Source organism: Rhinoderma darwinii, chromosome 6 (assembly GCF_050947455.1).
Source record: "Rhinoderma darwinii isolate aRhiDar2 chromosome 6, aRhiDar2.hap1, whole genome shotgun sequence".
In the NCBI taxonomy this organism is placed as follows: Eukaryota; Metazoa; Chordata; class Amphibia; order Anura; family Rhinodermatidae; genus Rhinoderma; species Rhinoderma darwinii.
The window spans coordinates 23,198,543-23,208,981 of record NC_134692.1 but is presented as its reverse complement, the minus strand read 5'-3'; the positions used below and the strand labels follow the sequence as shown (position 1 = coordinate 23,208,981).

Below are 10,439 nucleotides of genomic sequence, written 5' to 3'. Positions count from 1 at the left end.
ATTTTTTTGTGCTAGGATAGGTACGCTTTAAGTGTTCTGGCTTTTGCTAGAGATTGGTATACCACTTGATCTTTGTTGGTTGGCATATACACATCTAAAAGAGAAGCTAATGAATTATGGTAATGCCGTCTTCATAGAAACCATATATTATCGTATAATTATTTTGGGATATGAGTAAATAATTTCTACATTTTCCTGGGCCCACACCAAGCCATTTTCAAACAAAATCATTTACTTTTCTCTGTTGTCATTTTCTACTTAAAATTAGGTATATAATTTACTAGAACTCTCATTCATATTCAATTATTCATGTGACAAGTGAACTGTACAGAAACTTGAGAGAATTATTAATCAAAACAGAATTGCATTTGATGTGCTTTCTACATAAGAGGGGCTTGTGCCGGCTGGAGCCATCATATCCTGAACCGTTCATTTCATGGATTCTCTGCCATTGTCTTTTATCCTTCAGTGTAGCTATATCAAGAAATAAGGATAATGACTTGAGAAAATGTACAACATTAAGCAGGACAGTAAATTAGACATTTATGTATTACCACAGGAAGTCTGAATTTCATTTTACTTTCAACATCAGATTAAACGCAGTTTAATGTTGAAAAATACAAGAGAAAAATATAGATATCAGAGATTTCTAAATATCATAATGGATTTGCTAGTAAAAGCTTAAAACAAGGCTCAATCCCAACCCTTAGGTCAAATGTATGTTTGGTATTTTTGCTCCTATTTTTGTTAGTTCCTACTTCCACCCAAAAATCCCCCAAGACATATTTAAAGGGTTTTCCCATCTCAAAGTGATGATATATCGCAAGGTCATGCCATCATTTTCTGGTCAGTGGGAGTCTGACTGTTTGGACCTCCACCGATCCTGAGAATAAGAGGTGCCACAGCGCTGGTTTAGCGCTGCGACCCCTTCATTGTTTTTCCCTGAACAGTGGCACTCCTTTCCATCCACTGTGCAGGGAACGGCAGCATGGCCAAGCTCAAATGAATAAGGCTATGGCTACACAGCTACTTGTGCACAACAAAAAAACTATTATTACATTATCACAATAAAATATAACCTACAAATCAAAACAGAGACTATTGTGACATCAATAACATGGAAAACAGCTTAAAGAGAACCTTTCACCTGGGGCACAAACCCTGGGGCACTTGACATTTTTCTCCTACCCTCCTCCATTATTTAGATATTGGTGCCGTTATATTTGGTGCCTTATATTTAAATAACCCCCTGAACTGTCAGTGGGGCTTGTTTAGACAAGGGGGCGTGTAACATCGCTGTTACACTGTCCAATCAGAGAGGTGAGCGTGTGTGCACAGCTCGGAGCTCTTACTCACTCTTCACCTCTCGGCAGACAAGGACAAGACTGTGCGATCTATCGCGAGAGATCACAGTCTTGTCCTTGTCTGCCAAGAGCTGAAGAGTGAGTGAGAGCACATGCTCTTCTCTCTCCAGCTCTTGCTGTGGTCGCTGTCCGTAGCTGATTGGACAGTGTCACAGCGAAGTTACACGCCCCCTTGCCTAAACACGCCAAATTGACAGCTCAGGGGGCTATTTAAATATAAGGCGCCAAATAGAACAGCACCGATATCTAAATAACGGAGGAGGGTAGGAGAAAAATGTAAAGTGCCCCAGGGTTTGTGCAGCCCTGACCATTACATGCTGCACTCAGGTGCACATGTATGGGCAAGTGAAAGGTTCTCTTTAAAGAGGTTGTTTCATGACAGGCTTTTGCGGCATATCCTGCATATCCACAGGATATGCCATAAATGTCCTGATAGATGTGAGCATAGCCCGCTATATTACGATGTTTGCATAACCCCGATAGAGGTGAACTGTATTTTTGGAAAGAGCGTACCTTGCTGTCCTACGCTTTTTCCAGGAACTCTCATTTACTTCTATAGGAGTTACAGAAACTGCGAGCTACGCTGTTTCTATATGCTCGGTCACCTCTCTACACAGTCTGTGACTGATGCCATGGCCAGTGGCTGCCTCATCACATAGGGATGGGGTTGGGAGACCTCCATTGTTGAGATTTATGTGCAGTTTCCAGACCCAATAAAATATGACTTATAAATGAACACAGAAACTTTTATTCCATAATCAAAATGAAACACAGCCTAAGACTAAAGAAAAATGTTATTGTGACATCATCACAATAGAACACAACCAATAAATTAATTCAGAGAATGTAAGATAGGTAGAGCAGTGTTAGCGAGCATCAGTGTACATCCTTTACATCATTTCTGTTGGTGTTACTCATTGGCTAAACCTAATCCCCAGACTTCATAGGTTGCATTAAAGAATTATTTTCATTATGATAAAAAAAATCCTAATTCCTCAATAGGCAGTTATTGATGTATATTAGATGTAGTACAGCCACAAATGTGAGTAACCTGCATATCTTGGATCTTTTCCACCCCTCTCTGATTTCTGCAGAGATGAAAAGTCATCATGGTCATTATGCTGATGTCAATATTTGCAGCACATGACCACTGCCATGCGTGAGAGGCATGTGGTAGTTGCATCAATGTAAATAGAGACCAGTGTGCGACCATACTACCAGCAGCATACATAGAAGAGAGGGGACCCCATTATGTTGCCAGGTTTAGACACTAATTATAAAAGGGCCTAGTATTTATTTACCCCCCCCCCCCAAAAAAAAAACCTTTCTATGACTCTCAGGCCAGTTTACTACCACCTTGTATGCTAACAATGCAGTCGGAGGGGGGCCTGTCTATATATAGAGTTTGCCAGGGCTTTATAGGAACCGAGAAGTGAAGCTTCCAGCTCAGTACAGGGATTAAAGTGTCTATGGGTAACCACCACCAAACATACACCAGTTGGCTGGCAAGAAAGTAGAGGTGTAAATTTGGGAGGGCATGTCTACTACCCTACTCAGTGGGCAACTGTAGTGTGCCTAGAGCGATTCTAGGAGTACCCCTTGCCCAAATAAAAGATCTAAGATCCTTGTCAATGTTGGAGTACAGGGATAACGTAAGCCACACTGGAGAGTTGTGAAAGAGATACAAGAATCTCGGTAAGGACTTCATCTTAAACAAATTAATTCTGCCTGTAACTGTGAGGGGGAAGTGTTTCCATCTATCAAAGTTTGTTTGAAGATGTTATACCACAGGAGTTATATTTTTAGGTATAAAGGCACCAATATCTGAGCTAATCACTATACCCAGGTAAATAATTTTATCTGCCCATTGCAATGGAGAGGGAAGTGTAGTCGCGCTAGCCGCAATGTCTATCGCCATTTTCAAAGATTTTGTCAATTCACACGGAGGCCAGAGAATTACGTAAATAAATAAAATAAAGATAAAATCTCCTGCAAAGATGGACCTGGATCATTCAGGAACAGTAGCGTATCATCTGCGTAGAGAGAGACACGCTCCTCCCTTTCACCCATTTAAAACTCTTTATATCAGGAGAGGCTCTTATATCTAATGCTAATGGTCAATGGCCAATGCAAAGAGGGAAGGGGATAATGGGCAACCTTGTCTAGTCCCTTGGGCAAGTGTGAATGAGGGGGAGATGTGACAATTCGTTTTAACACTTGCTATAAGTTGGGAGTATAGTAACTGCACCCATCGGATAAACCTGGGTCCAAATCCAAATTTACCTAGCACGGACCACAGATAAGACCACTCTACTGAGTCAAATGCCTTGTCAAGGTCCAGCAGGCCACAACTCTGGAGCCACTTGACCCCACATTACATGATATGTTAGTGAAGAGCCTTCGAAAGTTAACATCCGTGGCCTTCCCTGGCATGAAACCAGATTGGTCTGAATGATTAAGATGAGATATCACAATTGAGGAGTGAAATAGGTCGGTATGAGCCACAGTTCATAGGAGCTTTACGGGGTTTTGGGATCAACACTATAAGAGCCTCTCTCATGGAAGAGGGGGAGGGTATTATTCCCATTGAAGGATTGAAAAAGGTTGAGCAAATGAGGTGCAATTAGTTCAACATGCAATTTATACCACTCTAAGGATAAACCACCTGAGGTTTTCCTGTTTAGAAAAGATCTAAAGCCTCAGTAATTTCCTCTATAGTCAGGACAGCATCCAGCAAATCAACATCCTCCCTATCCAGAGTAGGGAATCCAATAGTGTCTAAGTATGTCTCCAGTTCAGATGGAGTATTTGAGACCATAGAGGAGTATAAATCAGAGTAAAATTTATCAAAGGTGTCATTAACCTCTTCCCGACATTTGAAGTATACATACGTCATTGCCGGGTAGTATGGAACGATGTGGGTGTCGGCTGTATGTTACAGCCGACACTTCACAATAACCAGCGGCACTGGCGTAGCTATAGGGGTCGCAGCGGTCGCAATTGCGACCGGGCCCCGAAGCCAGGGGGGCCCACGGCCCCCCGCACCATATCAATAAAAAGTTACTATAGTAACTCGGGCCGCGGGCCCCTGTTACTATAGTAACATACTTTACTTACCTTCCTGGTTCCGGATAGCAGCGGAGGTCCTGACGTCAGGCGCTGTGCGCAGCGCATGACGTCACAGCGCTATGCCGCCGCGCACAGCATGGAGACTACAGAACTCCCGCCGCGGCCGAATAGGAAGGTAAGCTTAGCCCTGACTGGCGGGGACCGACTCCCGGGACCCGCCAATCAGCTGTTTTGAAGGGGCCGCAGCACTCGTACGAGAGCTGCTCCCCTTCATTCCTGTCACTTCATTCCGGTCACACTGTGAATCGGTGTCGGCGATTCACAGTGTGAGCGAGTAGTGAAATGAAGGGGAAGCAGCTCTCGTACGAGTGCTGCGGCCCCTTCAAAACAGCTGATTTGCGGGTCCCGAGAGACACATCAGCTATTGATGGCCTATCCTGTGGATAGGCCATCAATGTTTAGGGACTGCACAACCCCTAAGCCTACGATGTAGCAGGCTTAGGGGGCCCATGAGACAGGATCACAGATTGTGTGATCCTGTCTGCTGGGCCCTGTATCTAAGCCAATCACATGGTAGGCTTAGATACATGGCCTATGCGTGATCCTGTGTGCTAGGCCCTGTATCTAAGCCAATCACATGGTAGGCTTAGATACATGGCCCATGTGTGATCCTGTATCTAAGCCAATCACATGGTAGGCTTAGATACATGGCCCATGTGTGATCCTGTCTGGTGGGCCCTGTATATAAGCCTACCACACTGTAGGTTTAGATACAGGGCCCCAGCACACAGTAATCTTATACTGTATAAGATTACTGTGTGCTGGACCCTGTATCTAAGCCTACGTTGTGGTAGGCTTAGATACATGGTCCCACAGACAGTATCACACATGGGCCCTGTATCTAAGCCTAACACATGTTACTAATCATTTTTTGTGTGTTTTCTTACAGGTTCGGTCGTTGGACTACGTCGGATTCCAGGACTACTTCGATGACAGCTTTTTTTTTTATTAATAAAATGGTTAATGAGGGTTGTGTTGGGTTTTTTTTATTTCAATAAAATATTTTTTCTATGTCTTTGTGTTTTTTTTTTAAACTATATTACTACCGCCTTAGTAATGGCCGCCGGCTGATTGACAGCATCCATTGCTAAGGTGGGGCTTAGTGTTAGCCGGTGCAGAGGCTACACTAACCCCCTTTATTACCCCGGTACCCACCGCCACCAGGGGTGCTGGGAAGAGCCGGGTACGATCCAGTACCTGACCATCTGTAGTGATGGTCGGCCACTGGGGTGGCCGCAGGCTGGTATTATCAGGAGGGGAAAGGCCAAAAACAGTGGCCCTTCCCACCCTGGTGATGCTGCCTGCTGCTGCTTTATTGTATCTGGCTGGTTATGAAAAATGGGGGGGACCCCACGTCATTTAAAAAAAAATTGGAAAGAACGATGTGGGGTCCCCCCCCCCAATTTTCATAACCAGCCATATACAACACAGCAGCAGCGGGCAGCATTACAAGGGTGGGAAGGGCCACTGTTTATGGCCTTCCCCAGCCTAATACCACCAGCCTGCGGCCACCCCGGTGCCTGCCCATCACTACAGATGGTCGTGTACTGGTTCGTACCCGGCTCTTCCCAGTACCCCTGGTGGCGGTGGATACCGGGGTAATAATGGGGGTTAGTGTAGCCTCTGCACCGGCTAACATTAAGCCTCGCCTTAGTAATGGAGTTTGTCAATCAGCCAGCGGCCATTACTAAGGCGGTGATAATAAAGTTTAAAAAGATACAAGCACATAGAAAAAATATTTTATTGAAATAAAAAAACACAACCCTCATTAACCATTTTATTGAGAATAAAAAAAAAACGCCGTCATTGAAGTCCTCGAATCCGAAGTCCAACAACCGAACCTGTAAAAAAAACACGAACACAAAAATAATCAGTAACACAAAGAAGCAAAATTATTATTCTTACCTATCCTGGGTCCAGCGCTGGAGATGCAATGTCAGCGAGCTGGGCCCTGTATCTAATCCTATCATGTGTGATACTGTCTGCTGAGCTGTGTATCTAATCCTATCATGTGTGATACTGTCTGCTGAGCTGTGTATCTAATCCAATCATGTGTGATACGGTCTGCTGGGCCCTGTATCTAATCGTATCTTGTGTGATACTGTCTGCTGAGCTGTGTATCTAATCCTATCATGTGTGATACTGTCTGCTGAGCCACTGTATCTAATCCTATCATGTGTGATACTGCCTTCTGAGCCACTGTATCTAATCCTATCATGTGTGATACTGCCTTCTGAGCCACTGTATCTAATCCTATCATGTGTGGTACTGTCTGCTGAGCCACTGTATCTAATCCTATCATGTGTGATACTGTCTGCTGAGCTGTGTATCTAATCCTATCATGTGTGATACTGTCTGCTCAGCCACTGTATCTAATCCTATCATGTGTGATACTGTCTGCTGGGCCACTGTATCTAATCCTATCATGTGTGATACTGCCTTCTGAGCCACTGTATCTAATCCTATCATGTGTGATACTGTCTGCTGGGCCCTATATCTAATCCTATCATGTGTGATACTGTCTGCTGAGCCACTGTATCTAATCCTATCCATAGTTGATAGGGTCGTAGTGCTATAGATATGCTATGCTGTCTCATATACACACATTTTTTTGCGCGGACACATATGTATTGGGGCTATTTCCCCTGACATTTTAAGCCCTGAGGGTATGTTCACACGGCAGCGTCCGTTACGGCTGAAATTACGGTGCTGTTTTCAGGAGAAAACAGCACCGTAATTTCACCCGTAATGGCATGTGCAGGCGTCTTTCGCTGCGTCCATTACGGGCGTAATTAGAGCTGTTTTTCTATGGAGTCCATGGAAAACGGCTCCATTTACGTCTGAAGAAGTGACAGGCACTTCTTTGACGCGGGCGTTTTTTTACGCGCCACCTTTTGACAGCGGCGCGTAAAAAAAATGACCGTCGGCACAGAACATCGTAAGACCCATTCAAATGAATGGGCAGATGTTTCGCAACGCTTTTGAGCCGCATTTTCGGACGTAATTCAATGCTAAAACGCCCGAATTACGTCCGTAAATAGGGTGTGTGAACCCAGCCTCAGTGACGCCCCGGCTGCTAGTGCTGCATTGTTGGGTCACTTAGGAGACCCAGCGATGCAGCTGAAGGCTGCGGACCGTCGGCCATGAGAAGTTTGCGGGGGGGGGGCCCAGTAAGAATTCTTGCATCGGGGCCCATGAGCCTTTAGCTACGCCCCTGACCAGCGGTATCGTGCTCGAGCGCGATCCCGCTAGTTTAACCCTTTAAATGCAGCGGTTAATAGCAACCGCGCCATTTAAATCATTAGAAAGAGGGGGGCGACCCCCTCTAGCAGCTCATCGCACCCCCCGCAATGCAATCACGGGGTGGCAATGGTTGCTATGGCTGCCTGGGGGCCGAATGAAGGCTCCCAGGTCCGCCATCTTTGTGCTCCTACTAAGGGCTTAATAGAAGCCTGTCAGAAAGACGATATACTGCAATACATTGGTATTGCAGTATATTGTGCAGGAGATCCAATGATCGCTGGTTGAAGTCTCCTTGGGAACTAATAAAATAAAGTAAAAATTAGTAAAATAAAGTGGGTTTTTTTATGTAAAAAAAAAAAAGTTTAAAAAAAATACCTTTTGCCATTTTCCCCCTAGAGCATAGTAAAAAAAATATATAAATAAACATAATTGGTATCACCGCATCTGTGAAAATCTGAAATATTACACTATATCATTATTTAACCCGCACGGTGTACACCGTAAAAAAAATAAATTGTAAATGCCAGAATTGCTATTTTTTGCTCACCTCATCTCCCACAAAAATTGTAATAAAAAGTGATCAAAACGTCTCATAAACTCCAAAATGGTATCATTAAAAACTACAACTTATCCCACAAAAAATAAGCCCTCATACCACTTAATCAATAGAAAAATAAAAACACTTACGGCTCTCAGAATTTGGCAACACAAAATAGATTTAATTTTTTACACTTAGTTTTTTACTTGGAAAAGTAGTAAAATATAGACAAAAAACTATATCACTGTAATCGTATTGACCCGCAGAATAAAGTTAACATGTTGTTTTAATTGCACAGTAAATTCCGTAAAAATAAAGCGCAAAAAACCATGGAGGAATCGCTGTTTTTTTAATTTTCTACCCCACAAATAATTTTTTCCCCGTTTCCTAGTATATTATATGGCACAATAAATGGTACTACGAAAACCTACAACTCGTCCCGCAAAAAGAAAGCTCTCATAGGACTATATTGACGGAAAAAAAAAAGTTATGGTTTTTGGAAAGTGGGGGAGGAAAAAACGAAAATTAAAATCTGCAAGTTGTTTACGACGGGAAGGAGTTAATGGTCCGAGGGTCACTAACAGCAGTAAAGGCCAAGGAGTCCCTAGTCCTGAGATATTCTCCCTCCGCCACAACCAGCTCTACCTCCAAAGCCATACATTGCTCAACCAGGCTCCCCCTATGTGAGGATATTGCCCGTATATTCACCCCTCTGGTATATGCCTTAAAGTCGTCCTATACTAGATAGTTATCGATTGAACCTGAATTAATATTCCAAAAATCTGTAATTTCTCTTTCCAAGGAGGTTACAACCTCAGCACAAGAGAGCCATGGGGGACGCAATCTCCAGATCTTACACCTTGCATGTTCAGGTAATCCCAAAGTGACCATGAGGGGAGAGTGGTTCGAAATTCCCAGAGGAAGGTAATGTTCGTCTATCACAAACGCCAGAGAAGTGTCATTATCAAACGCCAAATCAATTTTGGAAAAAGATCTATATGCGCGAGAGTAACATGGATAAGTTATTGAATGGGGGTAGCGAGCCCGACAAATTTCCTTTAAATTATATGTTTTGGCCCAGGTAGCCAAGGAGGTATCACAGCCCGGCACTCCCCCCAGTTTATCTAAGTTAGAGCACATCAAAATATTGAAATCCCCGAGAAGCAGAAGGGAAGCAGGACCAAACTCTGATACCAGCAACATTATGTCAGAGAGTAGTTGGACGGTGGTCGGAGGGGTATTATAGACATTAAATATATTGAAAGATGTAAAATGGATCTGACACAACAACACAATGAACCTCCCCTAGGATCAGTTTTAACAGATGTAACATTACATTGCAATGATTTGTGGACCAGCAAAGAGACCCCGCAGGAGTAATTAGAATAAGAAAACCATGTCTGACCCATGGTCGTGCAAAAGCTTGCAATTTGGGACCAAGTAAATGGGTCTCTTGCAAAAGTATAATCTGCGGGCTGTATGTGGAGAGAAAATTAAAGACTAAGGACCTTTTAAATTTGTCATTAAGTAGATTCCAGTAGATAATCTTAAAATGGTTTAACGTCTCCATGAATGGAAGTTAGGTCAAACAGACCCGGATGGGAACAATACACAGGGGTGGAACATAGAGGCTGTGTCGCCTTTGGGAATTTACAACTACAGCACTCCCAGAGATCAGTTCACCAGTACACATGGTCAAAAAATGTACATAGAAACAAACAGACAAGTATGAAAGGCAGTAACAAAGAAACCCAACCAAAACCCACCCTACCCATGCCCCGAACTTGAGACAGGTTTCCTACCCAAAGCAGCATGTAGCTAAAAACAGAAACAAAACTACAAGGTATGCTTTTGGCCTCATGCACACGACCGTAGTGTTTTTCTGGTCCGCAAATTCCAGGACCATGTTCCGTGAAATGTCCTCCGAAGTTCATCTATATGTAATCCGCAGTTCATCCGTATGTAATTTGCAAAATGCGGATAAAAAAACAAACAGCCTAGGTAAAACAGGATGACGACAGAACTCATTCCCGGTCATCGCCTAGCAACACTTCCGCAAATCCGCAAACTGCAGTTGACACACGGAGGTGTACCCGCATTTTCCACGGGCCCATTGACTTCTATGGGCATGTCCGCATCGAATTTGCGGCCCGTAATAAGACATG

At 43.6% G+C, this 10,439-nt stretch overlaps 1 long non-coding RNA gene across 1 annotated transcript in view; it reads right to left on the bottom strand.

Annotated features, from left to right (window-relative positions):
• Positions 1–389: 389 nt before the first annotated feature.
• LOC142656205 (uncharacterized) overlaps positions 390–10,439 on the bottom strand; it is a 28,276-nt gene continuing 18,226 nt past the window's right edge. Inside the window, exon 3 of the long non-coding RNA XR_012849622.1 lies at positions 390–474. This is a non-coding gene — a long non-coding RNA (uncharacterized LOC142656205). The remainder of the gene's footprint in view (positions 475–10,439) is intronic.